The sequence below is a fragment of the Diceros bicornis genome, chromosome 17 (genome assembly GCF_020826845.1).
Source record: "Diceros bicornis minor isolate mBicDic1 chromosome 17, mDicBic1.mat.cur, whole genome shotgun sequence".
NCBI classification, from domain to species: domain Eukaryota; kingdom Metazoa; phylum Chordata; class Mammalia; order Perissodactyla; family Rhinocerotidae; genus Diceros; species Diceros bicornis.
Window position 1 is genome coordinate 2217362 of NC_080756.1, and position 25491 is coordinate 2242852.

General features: G+C 42.7%; 1 long non-coding RNA gene across 2 annotated transcripts; it reads right to left on the bottom strand.

Annotated features, from left to right (window-relative positions):
- Positions 1–442: 442 nt before the first annotated feature.
- LOC131415820 (uncharacterized) lies at positions 443–25491 on the bottom strand. Of its 2 annotated transcripts, XR_009222514.1 has the most exons (6): positions 25459–25491; positions 16027–16131; positions 13740–13938; positions 12183–12289; positions 1611–1790; positions 443–487 (listed from the first exon to the last, which is right to left on the bottom strand). It is a non-coding gene; the product is annotated as an uncharacterized LOC131415820 (long non-coding RNA). The 2 variants fall into 2 exon arrangements; XR_009222513.1 differs by lacking the exon at positions 443–487 and having other exon boundaries at positions 928–1790.

Below are 25491 nucleotides of genomic sequence, written 5' to 3' on the forward strand. Positions count from 1 at the left end.
CTTGCTCGTCTGCCCTTGTCTGGATGTGGTTTTAGGTTCTCTCACCTGTGTCTGGAAACCTGGGCAATCAAGGTGGCTCAGAGTGGCTCAGTCTCTTTCGCTGCCTCTCGGCCCAGTTTTTGTTACCGCACCAGGTCCATTTTTGCCCGCTACCCAGAAAGCCAATCACCAAGATTACAAGATTGCAGAGAGAGAAGGTTTAATCACAAGGCAGCCAAGTGAGGAAAACAAGAGAACAAGTCTCAAATCCGCCTCCCCAAAAATAGGGACTCAGGGGTATTTATGGGGAAGGGGGCAAGGTGGTCCGAAATGATTGGAGGTGAGGAGAGATGAGGGAATTGATGATCTGTGCAAACGTAGTCAGACTTCATGTCTCTTCATAGGACACATGTTCACAGAATGGTGGCATTAGCATGCCCTGAGGCTGGAGTTCCAACCTCTTGCCGTCAAAAGGGCCCAGTTGATGCGTTGGTGGTCTCAGTCCGGCCTGAAGTGGACAAGGGGTTCAGTTCCTGAAAAAAATAGCTCAAACACCCATTACCATGGTGACCCTGGCTCCAGGGGGATGTCATCTATAGGAACCTAGTGGGAGTCAGATAGCCTATTGCCCATACAGCACAGTTAACAATGGGTAAGTTTATCATGCAGACTTAAGTCCTCGCCTTCCATTCTGATAAGTTTTTAGGAAAGGCCATCCCCCCTTCTTCCTGGTACAGGGAAGAAGATACCTTTACAAATGGAGATTTTCTTTACAAATGTAAATGTCTCTCATAAAGGGTAACCAGAATTAAGAATGGGCTTAGCAGGGACTCACCCGGGCACTGGAGATGTCTATGGTGATGGCCTATTCTGGGATAGGCCTTCCATCCCAAACTCGTTGGGTCAGTTAGTGGGGGTGGGGGCCAAAATGTCATTCAGACAGAGACATATTTTGAGTTCTCAAATTCCAATCCCCCATAGTTACCAGCTGCTTAATCATCAATGGCTGTTTGCCGGTTACATTTTCAGGCTGACAATGTTAGTCTATGTTTTAATTGCAGTTATAATTAATTATGACTGTGACAGTGGTGAGTGTGACATTTAGGAGAAAATAAATAGAAATGATTTAATAAACATATTTCAACGCCCATGAAAGGTATTTCCATTACTCAAATGGACAAAAAAGACTCTTACTTGGAAGCCTAAGGGCACAGGGGACAGAACAATACATTGTGTAGTTGGCGTGCTTGTTTCAGATTCTGTATGAGGATTTCTCTTCTGTTTGCATGCCCTTCCTCCAAGGCACAAAGTGTGTGCTCGCTTTTGCAGGTGGGGTTAGTGAGACTTGGCGAGGTTAAGTGACCTGATTCAAGTGGGTGTGTGATGAGGCAGGGCCGGGTGCACACCAGTGCTCCTTGTGTTGGGTCAGCTGCTGCTCCACAGTCCTGTGCCGTCTGGTTCCTTTGCTTGGATGTCAGAAGATCTAATGAACCAGACAACCGAGACCTGAAGATTCACATATTCCTATGGAAAGGAAACTTTCCTGGTTGCCAATAACCAGGCCAAGATATGGGTCATAAGTTTCTTTAAGAAACATCAGTCAGCTTGAAAAGCGAGATCATCCACCTCACCTGCATTTATCAGTGATATCTGACAGGAGTGTCAGGTGCCGAGGAAGTAAAGGATGGGCCTCAGCCACAGCCTACGCTGCGTCTCTTCCATTGCCCAAATGTGCTGGTGGTTTCACACAAGGTATCCGATCTGCCTCTCAGTTTGTACCTCTTTTTCTTTTCCTGTAAAACATTCTCTCTCTAGATAGATAAATGGACAGATAGATAGTCATAGGATATAATGATATAATGATTTATGAATTGTCACAAGATATAATGATTTATATATGATATATAAACACACTGTACACACATATACGTATATTGTACATATAAATGCACACACACACATATGCACAAATGTAATCATGTCTTTTTTACTGTCTTTCTTCCCTTTTTTTCTTGGCCTGCCTCTCCTCCCCTCCTCCCCTCTTCGTTTCCTCTCCCTCTTCTCACATGGGCCATCCTCTGAAGGAAACCATGTCATGCCCATGTCCGTATCCTTCCATAATTTTATCACTGCTCATATAAGCCTATTTAAATAAATACATATATACACATGTTTATACACATACATTTTATATAGGTCATGTCACTTTTTTTTCTTCACAAGGATGAGATCATATTGATGCCTTTTCTGCATCATGCTTTCCTCACCCAGCATTTTCTAGTGGAAATCCCTTTAAATCAGTTTGTACAGCTGTGGTTCAGTCTTTTTAATAGCTTCATAATATTCCACAGGTGAGCAGTACCATAATTTACTTGGCCATTTCCCTACTTATGGACATTCACATTGTTTCCAGATTTTTGCTACCAAGAACAACACTGTAATAAATATCCTTATACTTATAATCTTATGCACTTTTGATTTTATTTGTGTAGCTAGATTCCCAGGAGAAAGATTATGCATCAAAGTATACAGACATTTTTAGTGGATGTTACCTGATTGCTCTCTACAGAATCTTTTTCTCGTCAATTTCTCTACGGAATCTTTTTCTAGTCAATTTAACGTAGACCTTTGAATAAAATACTGCCGACGTTAATTTTTACAAAGTTTTTTTGAGATATAGAAGTTACCTATTAATTCTGTTCGTTACTTCTTTTATAATATGCGTTTTTAATTTGATATAAATATGTCTATATTTTCTATTATAGCTTCTTGATTTTCCTCTATACCGCCTTCTCTTACCTAATCCTTTTGACTAACACTCAACTTCCCAGAATCAGCTCAGACTCAGAAGTCACCTCGTGGATGTCCACCACCCCTCCTTCCGTCCACCCCAGGCAGAGGGAACTCTCTCCTGTACAGTCCTACTGAGCACATGGTATTGAACTTGTCTGCGTTAGTCAGCCCGGCCGGACTGCAGGCTTCTAGATGGCAGAATCAGCGTCCTGTTCATGTTTATTAAATCCAGCACCAAACACAGTGCTGGATTACGTAGGCAGGACTCAATATTTAGTCCGCAAACGACGTGTTTCAGTGTTTTTATGTAAATTCTTACTTTACACCTAGTTTAAATGACTTAGTGCTTCTAAAAAACTGAAAACAAAAGATTGGGTTAACTAAATATTTCTGAATGACATGACAACAATGCATATTTGTGATGCTTAACAGATATTTTAGGGGGAAAAAAGAGCATTTATTCATTTCACCACAGACTCTGAATTACTACGTGGAGGGAATAAGACCCAATGTGCGTTTTATAGACATTAAGTCCTTTTCCAAAAATGAAATGTCCTGCATGTGTGATGCACGTACTTTTGAGAATGTAAAATGAGATCTATACTGACACTCACGGTTCTTAGAAGACCACCACCCTTGAGGCTTTATAGAATTTTCATTTGCTACTTTCCTGCCAGAAAGCACCCTATTGGATAAAATTCCTGTAGAATATGTGTATCATGCAGAGATTGGTATGTTACAGTTCTTCTTACTTCATATTTTCGTAATTTGTCTACTTCAATGACTATTGAGGACAAAAATTAAAGAATCGAAATATTAAAAATGAAAGATGTGACTTTGCATAATTCTTTATTAAAAGTGTTTTTTCTTAACAGAAGCAGGCAACGTGACAACTATTAGAATAAAAACATAAAGAGGCGACTATCCTGAAACCTAGTGTTAGTTTATGCTTCTATAATATTTACTGTTTGGAAGGCAAGAGTAAACTCAAATTTATGTTAAAGCTGAATTTGTCTTAAATCAGCATGCAGGTCCTGGCAGTTAATAGGTCTCAATAAGTACTTGCTGGATCAAGGACCAATGAACTGTGGTAACAGACAACCTCATTTATAACTTTGTTATATTTAGAGTTGTTTTAAAATACTCACGCCCAACATTCTCTAGCTGATGGCTTTTTTTAAAAAAGTTAATCCTCAAAACGTGCATTTCACAGGCCCTAATATTGCTCAAGGACTTTAGCCAGAAACCTACACTTGGCCTGTCTCCCGTTAGCAATTTAGGGCCCAAAGCAGCTTTTAGTGACAAGCTTAGGGTGGTGTTTTTTGAGCATTGGCTCATGCACGGTTTTTGTGGTTTTGGTGCCAAGTGTAAACAAACTAAAAACTAAATCTAAAACCAGACTTGTCTTGAAAATTTGACTCAGGAATGTGGGCCTTCCTCTATACGCTATTGGGCAAACTATAAGCATATGAAGGAAGGTATGAAGTTTGATGTGGGCAGCAGTTCTGAAAAACACAAAGTGATGTAAATCTTGTGGCACCATTCGAGGCACTTGGAAGAGAAATCAGAGAGTAGAATTCACTTATAGAATCTGTTAAACAATGTATCAATTCTTTAGCAATAACTTAAAATGTAAAATACTGCCCAATCTTCCCTTCAGCCAACATTCCTCTCTCCCAACATCTGGGAAAGCCGGCAGGGGAGGAAGCAGACTGCTTCTAATTACCCTGTGGCAGCCAAAGATTGCTTAGAGTTTCAAGGTGTGAGGTGGAGCCAGGGAGAATATTAAAAACAGTAAATAGTTTTCACAGATCTTTCACAGATCTTTATCTTGAAAAATAAATGAAAACAGACAGCTCTGCTTTTCTTCCTTTGCCTTTGGCATCACTTTCCAAACACTTGACCCTGATCAAAAATTGTTATTTTTTGACAACCCCCATCAGGGTCTGTGAATTCTCCTTGAGTGCTGGAGAAAGAAGCAGGTCCCACTGATCTACCCCCAACAAAGTGGCTGAATCACAAACATGGACACGGGGATGCAGAGAAGACGCTCTGGCTCTCAGAGACTTCCAACTCAAGTGACATTTGATACAATTACTTCATAGTTACAAAGATAAATTGAAGGCAGAGACAACCTTCCTGAACTCTCTTCTCCTTCCAAAGTCTGGTCTCCATTTTCCTGGACCAGGTGCTTATCTCCATTAAAATAAGTCTGTAGACCAGCCTACCAACCAGTCTTGTGGTTTCCAGAGCAGTGAATTCAGACCATGCCAAATTTATTACTTTTTGAAGCTAGGAAACTCTAAGTCCGACTCATGAGCCTTCCGCAAGACTTCTGAGGTTTGAGGAAATTGTGCCTCCCTCAGGTCCTCAAGGAGGCTTCTTCTCCTCACTGAGCTGGAAGAACAGGTGAAATCAGCGTAACAGTGAACTGGAGCAGCCAGTTTCCCTGGTATGGGACCATTGTGCCTGAAGCGGGGACAGCCTAAACTCCAGAATCCTTTCATCTATACTTAGTCATGAGAAGGGGAACCTGAAGTGACCACCCTCTGGAGACCTAGCTTCACAGTCACAGGGCTCCCATGTACGGTCAGGACATATTCACTGAGCACCTACTTAGTGCCAGGCAGTGTGCCAGGCTCTGGGAATACAACCATGAGCAAAACATACACAGTTTTGCCCTAAGAGGTCTCACCGTCTAAGGGAGGGAAGTAGGTACTTACAACAGCAATTGTGTAAGAGTGAAGTGCCATGGGGTCACATAAGAGGGAGCACCCAGGAGGAGCACTGCACCTTGAGTGTAGCCACCCCACCCCTTTCCTTGTTTCCTTATGATTGGGCAATGTTAGTATCCTGGCCTGTGAACACAGGAAGCCGGCAATTAGGAAATGAGAGCCAATTATCTCCAACATTTTACACGTACACTTTGCTCCTTAAACACTGCATTTGCTGTACGAACAGACTTTTCCACTTTGGGAAACTAAGAGTCAAATGTTACTCAATAAACCAGTGGTAGGTATTCTCCATGGTGGCAGGAAATCTCAAACGCCTTTCATATCTGAAGATTCGGACAATCAAGAAGCCAGGAGATGAGGCCAAATGTGATACCATATTAATGTCAGACTTACAAAGGCTTTAGTCCTCACATGTACAGTTATATAGACCATGCATTTTGAACTCTGGATGCTTCTGATTGTGAGCCAAAAAGAGCCTCCTTGGAGAGCAAACTCTCCATAAATGAGAATTTCCTCTTGATTTTGGTCTTTGTGAGCAATGATTAAATCTTGCTTAGTCTTCTATCATCTTCCAAACAGCACAATCCTAGTCCAGGTTCCCCAGAAGCAGACTCTGAGATGAAGACTCACATGTAAGTGATGTACTGAGAGAGTGTCCCCCACGAGGAGGTCATGAAGGGGGTGGGAGAAGCAGGACAGGAAGAGGGGGAATCCAAGCAAAGACACAATTTCAGGTAAAGTCCCAGCTTCTACCTGATCCCTCAGGAGGGCAGCTCAGGAGTGTAAACTATCTCTCAGAGTGTGTCCAACCGGAGGTCAGGTAGTTGGTCTTTCATAAGCCCATATCAGTCACTCACTGGCCACCCAGGGAGACATAAACTCTCAGGCACTTAGGCAGTTTTCTCTGTGAGTAAACAACTCTAGTATGCAAGGGTGGGACTCAAAGTGAGTTACAGGTGCAAGCGATTTAGAAGTAAAGACACAGAAGCTCAACAAGAGGTACATAGTACCCATAAGAGGGATACAAAGGGATCTGGGTAGAGCATTGACAGGCTTGCTAAAAGCACCAGCTGCTACAGAAGATACACAAAAGATGAAGAGAAGGGAATCAAAGCATACTACTGCAGAAAGTCATCCATTCACAAAGGAAAACAGCAAGAGAGGAGGAAAGGAAGAAGGGAACTATAAAACAGCCAGAAAAAAATTAATAAGATGGCATTAGTAAGTCCTTACCTATCAATAATTACTCCATATATAAATGGATTAAATTATCCAATCAAACGGCATAGAGTTGATGGATGGATAAAACACAAGACCCAACTATATGCTGCCTACAAGAGACTCACTTTTTAACTTTGAGAACACACATAGGCTCAAAGTGAAGGGATGGAAAAAGATATTCCATGCAAGTAGAAACCAAAAGAAAGCAGGAGTAGCTGTACTTATGTCAGACAAAATAGATGTTAGCTCAAAATCTATAACAAGAGACAAAGAAAGTCATTATATGGTGATAAAGACGTCAATTCATCAAGAAGATAGAGCAATCATAAATATATATACACTCCACATCAGAGCACCTAAATATGCTAAGCAAATACTAACAGATCTGAGGGAGAAATAGACAGCAATACAATAATAGTGAGACTTTAATACTCCAGTTTCAACAGTGGATTGATCATCCAGACAGAAAATTGATAAGGAAATGTTGGACTTGAACTATACATTAGACCCAATGGACCTAACAGACATATACAGAACATTCCATCCAACAGCAGCAGAATACACATTCTTCTCAAGTCTTAGCAAATTTAAGAGGATTGAAATCATACCAATTATCTTTTCTCACCACAATGGTATAAAACTAGAAATCAGTAACAGGAGGAAAACTGGAAAATTCATAAATATGTGGAAATTAAAAAACACACTCCTGAACAACCAACGAGTCAAAGAAGAAATCAAAAACGTATCTTGAAGCAAATGAAAATGGAAACACAATACACCAAAACTTATGTGATGCAGCAAAAGCAGTTCTAAGAGGGACATTTATAGCAATAAATGCTTACATTAAGAAAAAAGAAAGATCTAAAATAAACAACCTAACTTTATTCCTCAAGGAACTAGAAAAAGAAGAACAAACTAAGCCCAAAGTTAGCAGAAGAAAGAAAATAACAAAGATCAGAGCAGAAAGAAATGAAACAGAGACAAGAAAAACAATAAAAACATCAATAAAACTAAGAGCTGGTTTTTTGAAAAGATAAACAAAATTGACAAACTGGCACCTAGACTAGGAAAAAAAGAAGACAAATAAATGAAATCAGAAATAAAAGAGGAGACATTACAATGATATCACAGAAATACAAAGGATCATAAGAGATTACTATGAATAATTATATGCCAACAAATTGGATAAGCTAGAAGAAAGGGATAAATTCCTAGAAACATACAACCTACCCAGACTGAATCATTCAGAAATAGAAACTCTGAACAGACCAATTGCTGGTAAGGAGATTGAATCAGTAATCCAAAACCTCCCAACAAAGAAAAGCCTAGGTCCAGATGGTTTCCCTGGTAAGTTCTACAAAACATTTAAAGAAGAATTAATGCCAATCCTTCCCAAACTCTTCCAAAAAACTGAAGAGGAGGGAACACTCTCAAACTCATTTTACGTGTTTAGCATTACCCTGATACCAAGGCCAGATATGGACACTATAAGAAAAGAAAACTACAGGCCAAGATCCTTGATAGGCATAGATACAGAAATTCTCAAAAAATGTTAGCAAGCCGAATTCAACAGCATATTAAAAGGATCATACACCATGATCAAGTGGGATTTATCCTTGGGGTGCAAGGATGGTAAAACATAGGCAAATCAATAAATGTGATACATCACACTAATAGAATGAAAGATAAATATTATACAATCATCTCAATAAATGCAGAAAAAGCATTTGACAAAATACAACATCCTTTCATGATAAAAACTCTCAGCCAATTGGGCAGAGAAGAAAACTACCTCAACATAATAAAGGCCATACATGACCAGCCCACAGCTAAAATCATACTCAGCAGTGAAAGGTTGAAAGCTTTTCCTCTAAGATCAGGAACAAGAAAAGGGTACCCATTCATACCACTCCCATTCAACATAGTAGTGGAAGTCCTAGCCAGAGCAATTAGGCAAGAAAAAGAAAGAAAAGGCATCCAAATTGGAAAAGAAGTAAAACTGTCCCTGTTTGCAGATGATATGATCTTATATATAGAAGATCCACCAAAAAACTGTTAGAACTAATCAACAAATTCAGTAAAGTTGCAGAATACAAAATAAACATACAGAAATCAGTTCTGTTTCTATACGCTAACAATGAAATATCTGAAAAAGAAATAAAGAAAAAATCCCATTCACAATAGCACCAAAAACAATAAAATACTCAGAAATAAATGTAACCAAAGAGGCAAAAGATCTGTACACTGAAAAATATAACACATTGATGAAAGAAATTGAAGACACAAATAAATGGGAAGATATCCCATGTTTGTGGATCAGAAGAATTAATATTGTTAAAATGTCCATACTCCCCAAAGCAACTTATAGATTCAAAGCATTCTCTAACAAAATTCCAATGGCATTTTTCATAAAAATAGAGATAACAATCCTAAAATTTGTACTGAACTATGAAGACCCCAAATAGCCAAAGCAATCTTGAGAAAGAAAAATAAAGCTGGAGGCATCATGCTTCCTGATTTCCAATTATACTACAAAGCTTAATAATCAAAACAGTAAGGTACTGGCATAAAAATAGACACACAGACCAATGAAACAGAATCAAAAGCCCAGAAATAAACCCTCCCATATATAATCAACTAATATTTGACACAGGAGCCAAGAATACTGATGGGGAAAGAATGGTCTCTTCAATTAATGGTGTTGGGAAAACCAGATAACCACATGAAGAAGAATGAAATTGGACCCCTGTCTCACACCGATCACAAAAATTAACTTGAAATGGATTAAAGACTTAAACATAAGGCCTGAAACCATAAAACTCTTAGAAGAGAACACGGGGAAAAGCTCCTTGACATTGGTCTTGGTAACGATTTTTTGGATGTGACACCAAAAGCACATATAAATGAGTGGGCCTACATCAAACTAAGTCTTCTGCACAGCAAAGGAAGCCAGCAACAAAATGAAAAGGCAGCCTATGGAATGGGAGAAAATATTTGCAAACCATATATCTGACAAGGGGTTAATATTGAAAATGTATAAGAAATTCATGCAACTCAATAGTAAAAAAACAAAGAATTCAAATTAAACAATGGGCAGAGGAACTGAACAGACATTTTTCCAAAGACATACAAATGGCTTACAGGTACATGAAAAGTTGCTCAACATCACTAATCACCAGGGGAATGCAAATCAAAACCAAATTAAGATAGCACCTCATGCCTGTTAGAAGGTCTTTTATCAAAAAGACAGCAAGTAACAAGTGTTGGTGAGGATGTGGAGAAAAGGAAACACTTGTGCACTGTTGGTGGGAATGTAAATTGGTGCAGCCACCGTGGAAAACAGTATGGAGAGTCCTCAAAAAGTTAAAAATAGAACTACCACATAATCCCGCAATTCCACTTCTGCATATATGTCCAAAGGAAATGAAAACAGGATATCAAAGAGGTATCTACACCCCCATGTTCATTGCAACACTATTCACAACAGCCAAGACGTGGAAATAACCTGTGTCCATCAACAGATGAATGGATAAAGAAGATGTGGTACACACACACACACACACACACACACACACACACACACACAGTGGAATATTATTCAGCCATGGGAAAGAAGGAAATCCTGCCATTTGTGACAACATGGACAGACCTTAAGGGCATTATGCTAAGTGAAATTAGTTAGGGAATACTAAGACAAATACTGTATAATATCAATTATATGTGGGATCTAAAAAAGCTGAACTCATAGAAACAGAGTAGAATGGTGGTTGCCAAGGGCTGGGTGATGGGGGAAATAGGGAGATGTTGGTCAAAAGGTACAAACTTTGAGTTATAAGATGAATAATTTCTGTGGATCTAAAGTACAGCATGGTAACTAGTTAACAATACTGTATTATATAATTGAAAGTCACTAAGAGAGAAGATCTTAAATGTGCTCACCATAAAAAATGGTAATTATGTGAGGTGATGGAGGTGTTAACTAACACTACTGTGGTAATCATTTCACAATATAAATGCATCAAATTGTCATATTGTACACCTTAAACTTACACAATGTTATCTGTCAATTATACCACAATAAAGCTGGGGAAAAAATCTAGAAAAGAAGTTTGGAGTCTGATTTTTGGGTCTTGAATATCCAGTTGGGGTGTTTACATTTAATTTTTTAGATATTGGCTTATCACTGCAAGTTTTTGAGAAGGGAATGATATGGTCATAGTCACTTAATCCTAGGACATAATAGAGTGCCTGACACATACAAGGCTGTCTATAAATATTTGTTTAAAAGAATTGGGAATCTTTTCCAATGCCTTACATGTAATTTCCTTACATGTAAAAAATGAAGGTAGTTAACTAGCAATGCTCTTAAATTAGGATTTTGTGAATTATCGTGAGGTATTTGAAGGTTCTTTTCAATAAGAAAAACTCACAACTGTTCTGAATCTAAAGATGTTAGATTCTGTCTGAATCTATAGATGCCCAATAGAATGGAAACAGCTAAAACAAAAGGAGATATGTTGGTAATTCAAAAGAATTCAACCATCAAGCAATAAAATATAGGATTGCATTCTAAGGGTGACTAATGAGAATTAGAACAAAATTGTGGCCCTCCTGTAAAGAATTTTCCATGGCAAATCAAAGATGAAGGCTCATAAAGAGTTCTGCAGCAGAAAAGATCCAGGAAATAGTGTGGAAAAGAGATAAGAGCCAGCCTCCAGCCCTGAGTGCACCAGAGCAGAAGATTTTTGGAAATGTGTGGCCAGGAAATTTGAAGGCCTCTGTCGTTACAATCTTTTTTGCAGGACCTTATAAAAAGAAAGGGGAGAGAGGAACAAGGACTCTCAAAGAAAAAGATTCTGGGGTACAATGACTTGTACATAGTTGATGCTCAATAAATATTTATTGATAAAAGTCAGTGCACAGAAATGGTGGCACACAAAATAGCATTAAAAACAAGCAGGAAAGTGGCTGACAGAATAACTGATTTGCCATCCAGCTGTTGTTTGTGGAGTTTGGTGAAAGGGAAAGTTTGGTGGAGAACTCCATCAGCCAGCCCATGACACCTGCTCTGCCCACAGACCTCATCTCATGAAGTACAAGCAGCTCTTTCTTCATATACTTGCATGCCTGTGCCCCAGAATTCTCACTCTAGTCCCAAATGATAGGAGCGGGGATTAGTTCTTGAGCAAGGGAAGGTTAGGTCAGGTGCCCAGGAAATGGCAGGACGGGAAACTGCCCAGTGGGTGCTCCATATTGAACGGTGACAAACTGAGCCTATCGGATGCAAGATGCCCACAGACAAGAGAGTGAGGAGTGACAGACAGGCAGTCCTAGGGTGAGACAAGATGCCTGGGACAACTGGACCCACCGTTGTGTCCCGAACAATTAGAAGCCACTGCTTTCGATTCCCTTGAGTCTGTTCTACACTCTAATGTTGGCGTTCTAAAGGACTACCTGTGCCTGCTCAGACAGCTCCCCGAGCTTCCTCAATTCCGTGCGTATTGTTCCATAGGTCCACACCCACACAACACGGATATCTCAGCAGGGCTCCCCCTTGCCACCTAAAAGAGACAAACTCTTAGAGACTTAGGTTGTAAATCCGTATTATATATGTAACCGTTGGGTTAAAAAAAGAGGACTTGTCCACTTTAAGAAATCAACTTTTAAAAGCATTATTACTGCCCCTGCAAACCTGCTCTGTGGGTCAGCTCTTCCCTACCCCTTGGATAAAATCTAGGACGGGATGCATAACTTTTCTGGTTATTCTTAGGTAATAGAAGTCTTCCATCGTTTCTACCAAAAACAGTCTCTGTTTGGTAATTGAATATTTCCAGGTCAGTGTGCTTAAAACAAGTCAACAGACAAGCCCTCCAAATGTCAGTGGAAGTGGAGGGCTCTCCTGTCCCCCAGCTGGGCCTGCAGCAGGCAGGAAGCGTGCCGCGGACAGGGGGCAGCCCAGTGTCTTCTCCTCACCCTCCAACTCCACCCTGCTCTTAGTCACTGCAGCTCCCGACCCCTCCAGAGAGGGAGCAGGGGTGGGGTCGGGGAAGCTTTCGCTTGATTGGCGCCCACACTATGCCGGTTTTCCGCAGCCTTGAACAATATTTAAGGCTGGCTCTCTCGTGGGCACTTTCACGGGTTCTCCAGAGACCCACCTCCACCCCCAATCACCAGGCATCTCTCACCTGTGGTTTCTAGATACGGGCACTGTACTTGCCAGCTGGCCACATAGGACTCCTGGCTCAGCCTGTGGCCGTGGGGCTGTATACCTTCGGCATCTCTCTGCTAAGGTTTCCTCATGTGGCCTCCTTAGGCAGAATCTAAGATAGCAGCTCCCTGGCTCTCCCTCCTGGTGCACTAGGACCCTCTGTCCTGGGAATACACCACAGTCCTTATTCTACTTCCAGGTGCTACCTGGATGAGCCTACTGCCCTCATATTCACCAGGTGTCAATCAGACCCTGGTCTGTTATGCACCCCAAACATCAGTCTCTCCCTGAAGTCCCTCCCTCTAGCCTTGAAGTGACAGAAAAGCACTCTCAAAACCTGCCTGTGAGGGGAGGGGGGACACTGTGGGCCTCACACTTAGATCCTCTCAGTGAAAGAATCCTCCTTCTAATCTCCAGGTTTCTAGCCAGTTCAACACTTTTATACCAATTCTAGGACAGCTCGCTCCTTTGCAAGTCCTGCATAGGCAGTCCGGAGTCTCACTTCAAAATGCAGGAGCATTTGGAACCCATTACCTTGGGGCCTCAGCCAAAAATGAGTTTGAGATAGTTCCATTTTAACAGCCTGTTGCATGTGTAAAGACCTTTCTATCATTCAGGAGACTTGCAGATTTTTTGGTCATTATTTCATGTTTCAAAAAATTGGCAACAATCTATCCATTAGGAGCCTTACTTTTTAAACCTACAAAGCAGAGTCTAACATAGAACTGAATGAGACAGCCAGTGAAAAGTCCTTAGCATGGCACTTGGCACAGACTAAGTGCTAAACAAATGCTAGCACTTACTTTTATTATTATTAGATATCCTTCCACCAAATGAAGAAAAAGAAGTGGATCCGAGCACCTCAGTTGGTTCGGTAAATATCTGAGATCCATTCAGCCCCTTTGGTCTCCGTTGAGTTGATGAAAGTACACCAGGTAATCACCCAAGCATGAATTCTCTTCACTGATTACCATTGAAAGCTGTTTCACTCCTCCCGGCCCCCTAGTGGGGAAAATCCACTGATTAGTCTAAGGGGTGAAGGGTAATAGATAAGAATATACATCCCTTACAGAACAGAACCATCAGTACAGCTGCCTGAATTTGAACTGTTCAGCATCTTAGAAAGGGTCCGTTCTCACCCCTGCTCAAGACCCCCACCCTCAGGAACGTGGAGTTTCATAATCTGTGCTCCAATAACCTCATCCCCTTTCATTTGAACCCTACAATGTTTCTCATGGTTTGTTTCTAAGTATCTTAGTGTTTTTTTTTTAACTGAGGTCTAATTGACCTATGGCATTATATTAGTTTCAGGTGTACAACATAATGATTCCGTATTTGTATGTATTGTGAAATGATCACCACAATAAGTCTAGTTAACATTCGTCACCTCACATAGTTACAAAAGTTTTTTCTCTTGTGATGAGGACTTTCAAGATTTGTTCTTAACAACTTTCAAATATGCAATAAGTATTATTAATTATAGTCACCATGCTGTACCTTACATCCTCATGACTTATGTTTTGTGTGTGTGTGTGTGTGTGTGTGTGTGTGTGAGGAAGATCAGCCCTGAGCTAATATCCAATGCCAATCCTCCTCTTTTTGCTGAGGAAGATTGGCCCTGAGCTAGCATCCGTGCCCATCTTCCTCTACTTTATATGGGATGCCGCCACAGCATGGCTTGATGAGTGGTGCGTCAGTGCACTCCCGGGATCCGAACCTGCGAACCCTGGGCCACCAAAGCGGAGCGTGCACACGTAACTGCTTGCACCACCAGGACAGTCCCATGACTTATGTATTTTATAAGTAAATATTTTATAACTGGAAGTTTGTACCTTTTGACCCCTTTTACCCATTTCTTCCATCCCCCACTCCCACCTCTGGCAACCACTGATCTCTTCTCTGTATCTATGAGCTTTTTTTTTTTTTTTTAATTCCACATATAAGTGAGATCATACAGTATTTTTCTTTCTCTGTCTGACTTATTTCACTTAGCATAATGCCCTCAAAGTCCATCCATGTTGAGCAAATAGCAGGATTCATCCCTTTTTATGGCTGAGTAGTATTCCACTGTATATCGATGAACATTCAGGTGTTTCCATGTTGTGGCTATTGTAAATAATGCTGCAATGAACATGGGGGTGCATATATCTTTTCAAATTGGTGTTTTTGTTTTCTTCCGATAAATACCCATAAGTGGAATTGCTGGATCATATGATAGTTCTGTTTTAATTTTTGGAGGAACCTCCATGCTCCTTTCCATAGTGGCTGCACCAGTTTACATTCCCACCAACAGAGCACAAGGGTTCCTTTTCTCTACATCCACGCCAACACTTGCTATTTTTTGTCTTTTTGATAATAGCCATTATAACAGGTGTGAGGTGGTCTCTCATTGTGGTTTTGATTTGCATTTCCCTGATGATTACTGATGTTGAGCATCTTTTCATGTACCTCTTGGCCATCTTATGTCTTCTTTGGAAAAATATGTATTCAGATCTTCTGCCCATTTTTTAAATAGGATTGGTTTTTGCTTTTGAGTTGTTTGAGTTCTTTATGTACTTTGGATATTAGCCCCTTATCAGATATATGATTTGCAATTATTTTCTCCCATTCAGTAGGTTGCCTTTTCATTTTGTTGATTTCCTTTGCTGTGCAGAAGCTTTTTAGTTTGATGTAGTCCCACTTGTTGATTTTTGCTTTTCTTGCCTTTGCTTCTGGTGTCAGATCCAAAAAATCGTCACCACAACCAATGTCAAGGAGCTTACTGCCTATGTTTTCTTCCAGGAGTTTAGTGGTTTCAGGTCTTACATTCAAGTCTTTGATGCATTTTGAGTTAATTTTTGTGTGTGGTGTAAGGTAGTGGTCCAGTTTCATTCTTTTGCATGTGGCTGTCCAGTTTTCCCAACACCATTTTAAGTTTGTTAGTTTGTATCATAACCAATGCATCTTGCTGGCACCATCAGAGTGCAAGAGCGTGTTCTTTTACATTCAAATTAATAATTCAAAGCCTCAGCTGTTACAAGAATGATTTCTATCCTTGCAGAGTTTTTCCTTTATAGGCCCAAAGCCCCAGGAGGTTACTCAATCTAATACGTCTTGTCGCCTCGTGGAAAATCTGCTTGGTGCGCTGGATTTCAGCATTCTCTGTGGCTATTGCTGAGGTTTCCACGAAAAGAGTTGTCCAACGTGATGGATGTTCTGTAATGCGTGTAGAGAGGTGTTTAAGAACACTTGTAATAAAGATGCTATTAAGAGTGATAGTAAATAAATAAATAACACACCCTCCCCCCGAAAAAGAGGTGGTCCAGCATTCCGCCCAGCACCTCTGCTTTGATGACAGAGATATAAGCAGCAGTTTCTTTAAAAGGGGCAGGAGATGGATGCAAAATGAAGTGGGCCTGACCCCCATCTTATAGCTCTTTAGTTACACAGCTCTTTCGGCTTATGCACACGCTCGGTCATTTCCCCAAGGCCACCAACAGTGACAAAGTGGCTGGGAGAGAAGGATCTCCAACCTCAGCCATGTTGAACCACCTCCCATGACAATCAGGCTCTGGAGAGAAACTGAACCACTAGTCCACACTGCCCTTTCCAGGGGTAAGCTTCTCAGGGTCGAGTGCTCTCCTGCTCAGTGGCCTCGAACTAGGATCAGTATAATCCATTTAGAGATGTTTTATTAAGGAAGGGGGTTGGTGCCCCATCCCTCTCCTTCAAATCTCCTTGACTCTTGTACCAGTTTGCCCATTTTTTCCCAGCAACATCTGGGCTCCCTTACCAGAAGGGGCCAGGCAGGTAGAGCTTCTCCAGACAAAGAAGATCTGTGCGAGGCAACTGATTGGGGCCCCAGCTAGAAAGAGAAACAATGCTCATCAAAGTAGTGCCTGTTGCTTATGTTTGCGTGGAGTTTCACTTAAAGGAGGCGGGGAAGGAAAGTTAATGTTCTCCCACATGGGGCGTCTTGCTACACATGTGGTTGAACCACTTAAAAACGTCAAAATGTGTGGTGACTCGTCAATATTGGGAAGATCTAAACTCCAAGATGGACTTACAGCCACTAACCAGGAGTAGACATCTAAGAAGCCAGCAGGAGAACAAGTCCTCAAGGCTGTCAGTGCTGAATGAGCTGGAAAAAATCAAGGAGGCTGCATCATTTTGAGGGCTGACCAATCTCAAAACAGATCTGTGATTGCATCACACAGCACACACCACATGTGATGATGTTGGCAGGTCGTGGGCAGCAACTATTGTGGCAGCAACACCTCTGCCATCAGTTGAGAGAAATTTATGACCCAGATGCCAAACATACTGAGTCACCTGGAATCCTCTGCCACCCATACCTCCCACTGCTGGCTGCACAGATATGTACGTGTGGTGTCAGGAGGTGATTTAAAAAAAATCCATCAACACACATAAAGCTGGCCATTTAACTCTTCTGCCTGGAACAGAAAGGATTTTGTCTGTTGACCTATTCTTTACTTGGTAGTGAAGGATATGACGGAGAAACTGGCTAAACTATAATCTATTGGCCTTTTGGATTGTTTTTGATGGATAATCTTGTCTTAACTGGATGGAACATGGCAGCAATGTAAAATTTTAAACTTTTCAGAAAATACAAAGTCAGAAACACAAGAGAAAGTCTGGGTCCAACAGAGGTTTGCAAACTATCAAAGATGACAAAGCTCCAGGCCACAGGACAAATTTTGGCTTCCCTGATTAAAAACAGCTAAAATAGCATTCACGTCTTGCCACATTTTCTACCCTTTTGCATCCTTCACTATTTTCTAAGGGTAAAACTCCAAACTCCTTAGCCTGAAACACAAAGACCTTGACAATCCAGCCCAAATCCTTTTCTAGCTTTATGTCCTCCCCGCTAAAACCTGCACTCCACTCTTATAGGGTACCCAGCGTTCCCGTTCCCCGGATATGACGTATAGTATCACATAGTCTGTACTGTTCATAGGCTGGTTCTTCCATCCAAGAGGCTCATGCTACCTTCTCGACCTCAAACTTGACTCAAAGGTCACCTAAGAAAGGCTTTATAACTGGTCACTCCCTCCTCTGTGCTCCAATGACACTTAGCACTTAATTAGATTATACTATTTTATCACACAGTATGGGGATGATTTGTTTACTCATATGTCTCTTCTATTAGACTTGAGCTCCTTCAGGGCAAAGACGATATCTCATTCTCTACACCGCCCTGGGCCCAAGAATGCCTGGCACAAAGTAGCTACTCAACAAACATATGTTCATGCGTGTTGGCAATTGAGGATCAACAACGTGCTGAACAACCCCCCTTTTTCTGACCCAGAAGCCAAGCACCCAGCACCAGGCTTAGCTTGGATAGGTTCTGAGACCAATCACGTAGTTACCCAGGAGGATATGAAGATCATCTGACTCAGGTGACCCAGAATCAAATGGATGTTGATGCTCAATCTGCTCTGAATTTATGCCCCAGTTATAGAAGCTGGGCTTTGGCCTTGGTCTTGGGAATGTACTCTCAACTCATCACTAGATCCACACTTTGCTCTTGTGTGTCCAAGTTTCTGTTTTGACAACATGCTGTCCCAAGGACTAACAAAAGTGAAGTTCCTCCCTCTCTCAATGCAATGGAAATTGCAAGACATCGAGAAGCTAGCCAAAAAATTTCGCCTTTAATACCCCATTAAGCACAATGCCAGGAGCACCCATACCTGTGTTGCTTCTAGTCCTTGATTTGAAGGTGAAATTCTCCAAGTGTCTAAACCATTACAGTCATGGCTCATTTAGCAATGGGGGCTTTTCCTAGAGACACAGGTAAAAGGCAGCATTGTATGGGTTCTAAATCATTGCTGCAAATGTTTTGACATTACTCTCATCTAGGAACAGCATCTAGGTCCCCACTCCTTGGATCTGGGTGGGCATGTGACCACTTTGACCAATAAAGTATGGTGGAAGTGTTGCTGTGTGACTTCTGAGGCAAGATCATAAAAGGCCATGCAGCTTCCTCCTTGTTCCCTAGAGGACAGCTCTTGGAGCCCTGAGCTACTATGTAAGAATTACGACTACTCCGAGGCCACCATGTTGCAGAGGCCAAGTATAGGTGCTCCAGTAGACAGCCCAGCCTTCCAGCCATCCCTGCTATGTGCCATTTTCGACCCTGTAGACCCAGCTGAATATTACCAAGTGACCTTCATCAGTGTTATTTAGAAGAAAAATCACCATGCTGAGCCCTGTCCAAATTTATGACCAATATACATAATCATAACATGTCATAAAATGATTGTTATTTTAAGTCACAAAGTTTGGGGGTAATTTGTCATGCAGCTATCGATAGCAGAAACAGAGGCAGACAGTGAAATGCCCTGGTTCCCTCTTGTTGTTTCCCTCAGGGAAGACACTAAATATCTATAACATTGAGGATACTGATAAACACATTTTTCTTTAACTTTTTAATAGAAACTTAAAAAGCAAGCAAGTATAATTTCTAAAATTAAAAGGGACTGTTGCCAGGGGATTTGCAAATGTAGTATTTCTCTTTGCTCTTTACAGACTTGCAGCCCACCTCTGGGAATGGATACACAGACTTGTGTGCTCACTTCAATAGGACAGTCGTCTCAGTGTTTGTTAATCCCATCTGCTTCCCTGGAAAAGGGAAACTCACGACATGAGACTGTCAAGAGGTCTCAGGCTCCGTGAAGGGGATGCTTCTCTGTGTCTCCCATAACATGACCCCAATATCAAGCTCCTCCAAGATTTGCCTGGTGCCTAATCTATACGTCTGGTGGTGCTTACCCCTTTCTATCTTGCATTTTAGATATTTGCGTTTATTTCTATAGTAGTCAACGTTTAACTGCAGAGACAGAATGTAGTTAAACAGGAAGAAATGTTTTGCAGGATATTAAATGACTTGCCAAATTGTTGGGAGGACGAAAGAAGCAGAATCTATGTTGAACCACACAGCAGAGCCAAGACTCTAAGTTCGCTGCTGCCCCCTCTGTGATCATATAGCCACTGGCTCCTGAATCATATCCCCACCGCCACAACTGGGAAGCAGCACCATCAGGAAGTCACCGAGATCTGGTGCCTGTCTCAGCCCCAGAACCTCAGCATCTCGGCTGCAATCTGCTCCAGCAGAATAGAGGCCCCGGACTCATCTCTGAACTCCCACAACCAACAACTCAGTGACCACGGTGTGAGCAGAGACAGCAGAAGGAGAAGACATTATGGCTTCCTGTTTGCTTCTGTTTTCTTAATTTCCCTCAAGGGCATATGCGCGGTTGAACCTAAATCACGTCCAGAACCTAACAGCAAAGAATCTGGGAAACGCAGTTTCTGCTTTTGTTTTTATGTTTTAGCTTTCCAGGCTTTGTAGTATAAAAAGGGATCCCACTCAAAGGAAAGTGGGATAGATGCTGAGTGTCAATCTACAGTGTCATCATAATGTAGTGTTTCTTCTACTAGACTACAAGAATTTGGATCTACCTTTATGTCCCATCTCCCAAAGCATCTAGCAATTTCCAAGTAGTCACTTGTTTGAGATAAGGAAGAGGATGTAGTGAGGAAAAACAAAGAGAGAAGAATCTTGAAGTCCTAGTGCCTCTTGGAAGTCCCCACCAGGAAATGGAGTCCTCAAGGGTAGGATAATGTGATCTTAGTCTTAAAGCTGCCGCCCTCTTAGATATTCTCCATTTTCCCTGCCTGCTCCCAGGCCCACTCCTCACTTCCCTCCACCCTGCTTTGTGCCCTGGGAGGCTGACCTCTACAGATGGCTTCACCTGGGTTCCTGTGCCCTCTGACTTCAGGTTGGGCTTAACCAATGGGAGGCACCAGTGAAAGATCAGATGGCAAGGAAAGAGAGGTCAGGTTATTTATTCCCTTGGTGCCGTCTGTACCGGGCTGTGGTTCAGCTGTAGCTACTTTTCTCTACCTAATGTCGGTGCCCAAGTCAGAGCACCTGTCGCGTGGCCCCACCCACCAGCCACAGCTCTCAGTGAGGTCTGCTAACTGCTCCTTCTCTTGCCCCTTCAGGGCCAGTTGCATTAATGGCTTCCCACTGACGTCACTACCAACAGTCAGAGTGCATTACCATCCTTAACCTTTGCAAGGATACTGGTTAACGAGTGGCCGTTTGCTAGCACCCAAGACACAGGCTTCAGTGTGATTGTTAGTTCCAGAGACCATCACCCTGCACGCTCTATGACCTCTTCACAGCACCAGACCTTCCACATCCCATGCTCCGCCTCTCTGGTCAGACTTCCTTCCTTCGGCTGAAGCTGGGTCTGCCTCCTCAGGACCGGTGCCCATGGCACATGAGGCAGGGTGGCTCCACATGAAGTGTCCTGAGATCAAGGGAGCTGGGTCTGAGAGGACAGTGACTGCCATTGGCTGGATTCAACTGCTCAACTTCAGTTCCTCACCTGTAAGGAGCAGACTAGCAACCACCTGTCAGGATTGGTGCAAGGATTAAATCAGATTATGTATATAAAAAGGCTGAGTCAACTGTAGATGGTTTTACAAACATTAGCCATTACATAAGTATTTCCGAAGCCTGGCGCTCACTCCTCTCATCTTTACTCTTACATTTTCCCTTCTGCTAATTAAGTTCCTTATCAGTAGCAAATTGATATCTGAACTAGGACTGTGATCCCGGTGGTTTAAATCTTTGTTCCAGGAGAGAGGAATGAGGAAGTGAAAAGTCAAGGCAGAGGCGGCATATAAAAAGTCATTTTCACTTCTAAATAGAGAACTACCCAGGGGCCCTGAAATTTCTCACTTATTAACTCAGGATGGAGAATTGGCAGAAAAAGTCATGGCTGTGGTTTGTGTCTGTGGACAGCCATCAGAGACTCTGGCCTTGGGCTGGGATAGACAGTTTAGAGTAATTGTGACAGAATGAGACCAGAGTCAAGTGTGGCCAATCTGCTGATTTCCACGGCACTTTGCGTCTCAGTTGTTCCAGATCTCAGACAGCTTTTAGGATTTTAGCTAAAAGAATGGCCAGGACAGCTGGACAGCCTGGCAGAGTTTTAATAGGTTTCGAATCTTGACTTTCCACTTTACCAGACAAAGAAGCTTTTAAAATATTTAGTGGGTTCTAATTACAAGCAATAATGAAGGGCCTCTGGCAAGCTTCATATAATTATAAAAGATTGGAGTCTTTAAAGAATTTACAAGTTTAGAGAGAATGATTCAATTGTGTTGGAAAGATGAAAATTTGGTTATAAGATCCAGGTAAAATTCACCAAAATTTTCCAGGAGACTATTTGAAAAAAGATCTACTTGATAAACTATCCTAATAGAATCAAATGTCCCAAATCTAAACGAGTCCTATTTAAGTCCCCAAACAAGTCATATCTGGACAAAGATTATAACATTATTCCATTATGATAAGAATTTATACCTCAGTGCCTACACGTAAACAGTTTTAAGAGAACAATGAAAAAGGTATCTGTCCCCTGACACAGCTGTTTAGGGTACACACTACCGCACATACTCAATCCCCAGTGTAACACGAGCACCAGCCACGTAGAGCAGACCCCATCACCGTCTGCCTCGCGGCTGAACTGGTGGGTCCCACCCGTCTACCGGCTCCACCTCATCCCATGCACCAGCCCTTGCTGATCTCCTGCCTCGCCTCCTCGGCCTGCAGCAAACAGTCCACCATTCAGAGCATTCCACGTGTTCCAAGATGAAACCCAAATTCTTTAGGAATGTTTTATTGGTCGCTGTCTACCTTCTCCATTCCACTACCAAAGGCAACCTGCAACTCCTTGGCAACTTGCAAGAAGGTGGTCCCCTAAGCAAGTCGAGCACAGCCCCACATAGGGATGTTGTCTGGGAGGAGGCAGCTGGCCTCCCTGAGTCATCGCTCCCATCTCTTGTGTGTGGCTGTTCCCCTTTGAGAGGGTGACGGCGGGTGTGGACAGCTGAGCAGGATCAAGCCTGTTGAGACATCACTCGCCACCACAAGCCTGGTCTCAGTGGCCTGCGTCCTGGTAAGCCCAATAAAAAATCAAAAAAACAAAGGTTTCCAGTTACTGAGGAGTCAGGCCAGCTTAGCAGCAAGTAGTTTTTTGGTTTTTATTTTAAACTGAGTAGCTCTTCGTTTAAGCCCCCTGTGCAGGCTTTCATAGCCCCCTGCATTTGACTTCATTTGCAGTTGCCAGACTGGGTTGAAGTCATCTCCTTACATGTCTGTCTCCACTACTCTGTCTCTTTAAGGGCGGGAGACTTACCTCGTTCATCTCTTGTCCCCAACACCTATCCAGTGCCAGGCACACCTGCCATGTGCTCAGAAAGGGCGTGTTGACCTGAGCAGAATTGGTCTTAGCGTGAAGGGAAGAAAAAAATTACACCCTATTGAAACAACAATCTCTCTGGATCCACTTCCTGGCTAATACAATGTAAGAAAATGATTATTAAGTCATTAGATTATATTTGATGTTTTACAGTTACATATTTCCATTCTAAGAATTTTAGTGGCTAGCGAGAATGGATTTGACATCCACAGACTGAAGCTCTCAAAGCATGCCTGTGGTATTATATAGAAGCATGAATCGAAATTAAACCAAGATAGAGGAAATATCCTTTAACTTGCTTAGCATTCTCTTTTTAGAAACTATCCATAAAATCACCTCTTTAAAAACAGCAAAATAATCAGTTTAGCGAATCTTTTGTTAATGATCCTGGATTTCCACGAATGAAAGTTATAACTACGATTATTGTTTTAAACAGAGACGTGAATTATAGGAAACAAGTAATGTTCACTTTACTAAAAAAGAAATTTTATTGATTTCTTTTTTATTTTAAAAGGAATACATATTCATTAATGAAACTTGGAAAAATATGGAAAAGGATTAAGAAAAAAATCATAATGTACAGTCTGTAAATAATCAGTGAAGTAGTCTGATTATGTCTTTTTAGTCTTACTTCCACACACACACGTACTTTTTACATGGTGGAGATCATATGGTTTATATGGTTTCACATCTGGCTCTTTTCTACTTGACGTCACAGCTTAAACCTCATTGAAAAAGTAAAACGGCGACACCGCTGTGCTCTGGGTCAGGAACCCCTCCGGCCTTGTTCATGCTGCCCAGTGGCGGGCTGAGCGTTTCCTCCCTGTGAGCAGTGCCCTGCCCTGGGCAGACACTGCCTGTCTCTGGCTTTATGCACAGCTGGGCCTTATTTTTATCAATCCGGTTTTCTTTCAAAACCCCTAACCAAATCGTGGACTTGCCAAGAGGCAAGAGGAGAACCCAGAGGAAACCAACACACAAGATTAAAGGGACATGTGATGCAAGAAGAACCGGGGTTCCTTCCCTGAACACAGAGGCGAGCAGGGACCACGAGCTCCCAGGGGACCAGAGATCAGGTTTAATTTGCCTTCAGTGTGTGCTGGGTGCCCCCTCTCGCCCTCCTCCACCTGCTCTGTTCTCCGGGAGGCTGGCCGGTGCATGGCTTCCCTCTGACTTCCAGCTGGTTTGGGCACTGGGGACCCTGATGGGAGATGGAGGAATGGAGGAGAGTGACCCTGGAGGATCCACTCCCCAGCTCCCTCCTCATGGAGTCGCTGCAGGCTGGTGCATCCTCCCACTGAAGGCCACAGCGCCTGTCCCCAACTGAAGGCCACAGCTCCTGTGCTCCCCTGAAGGCCACAGCGCCTGTCCCCCACTGAAGGCCACAGCACCTGTCCCCCACTGAAGGCCACAGCTCCTGTGCTCCCCTGAAGGCCAGAGCGCCTGTCCCCCACTGAAGGCCACAGCGCCTGTCCCCCAGTGAAGCCCACAGTGCCTATCCCACCACTGAAGGCCACAGCTCCTAGCCCCCCACTGAGGGCCACGGCGCCTGTCCCCCCACTGAGGGCCATGGCTCCTGTCCCTCCACTGAGGGCCACGGCTCCTGTCCCCCCATTGAAGGCCATGGCTCCTGTGCCCCACGGAAGTCCACAGCTCCTGGCAAGCACCCGTCTCCATGGGGTACTCCTGACCCCAGCTTCTGGTAAGCAGACCCTCATCCCTTCAGGCCTGGGCTGAGGCGGGTGAGGGTGCTCCGTTGTTAGAGATTCGAGGCCCTGCACCCCCCTTGTGTTTCCCCACACTAAGCCCATCTTTTAAGTAGTCCTCTTATCCAACTCCCTCAAATTACCCCACTTGAGGAGGCCTTCTATTTCCAGCCAAGACTCTAACTAATAGAAATAGTTAAACCTTGTGTCCTTTTTCTAAGCCTGGAGTACTTCGTTCAATCTTCAGAATTAAACTATTACCTGAGTTTCCTTCTCAGGGTCATTTGAGGACAACAAATGTATAAATAACCTGCCTCCGGTTCCAGCAAGCGGCTGTTTATAGTGGCCGTGGGGCCACTGCTGTGACGATGACGATGAACGCAGCAACAATAGCTGTTTTCACGCTCCTAGGTGATGCCTGGGCTGGATCAGGAAGGTGGCTGTTGTTCCCATTTCAGAATCGGGGAAATCCGGTGTCTAGACACGCAGGTAACTTTTACCTAACATGGCACGGCTGACGCACGCGTCCCCTGCCTCACCTTCAAGTCTTCACTCCGAGGCCGCGCTCCCAG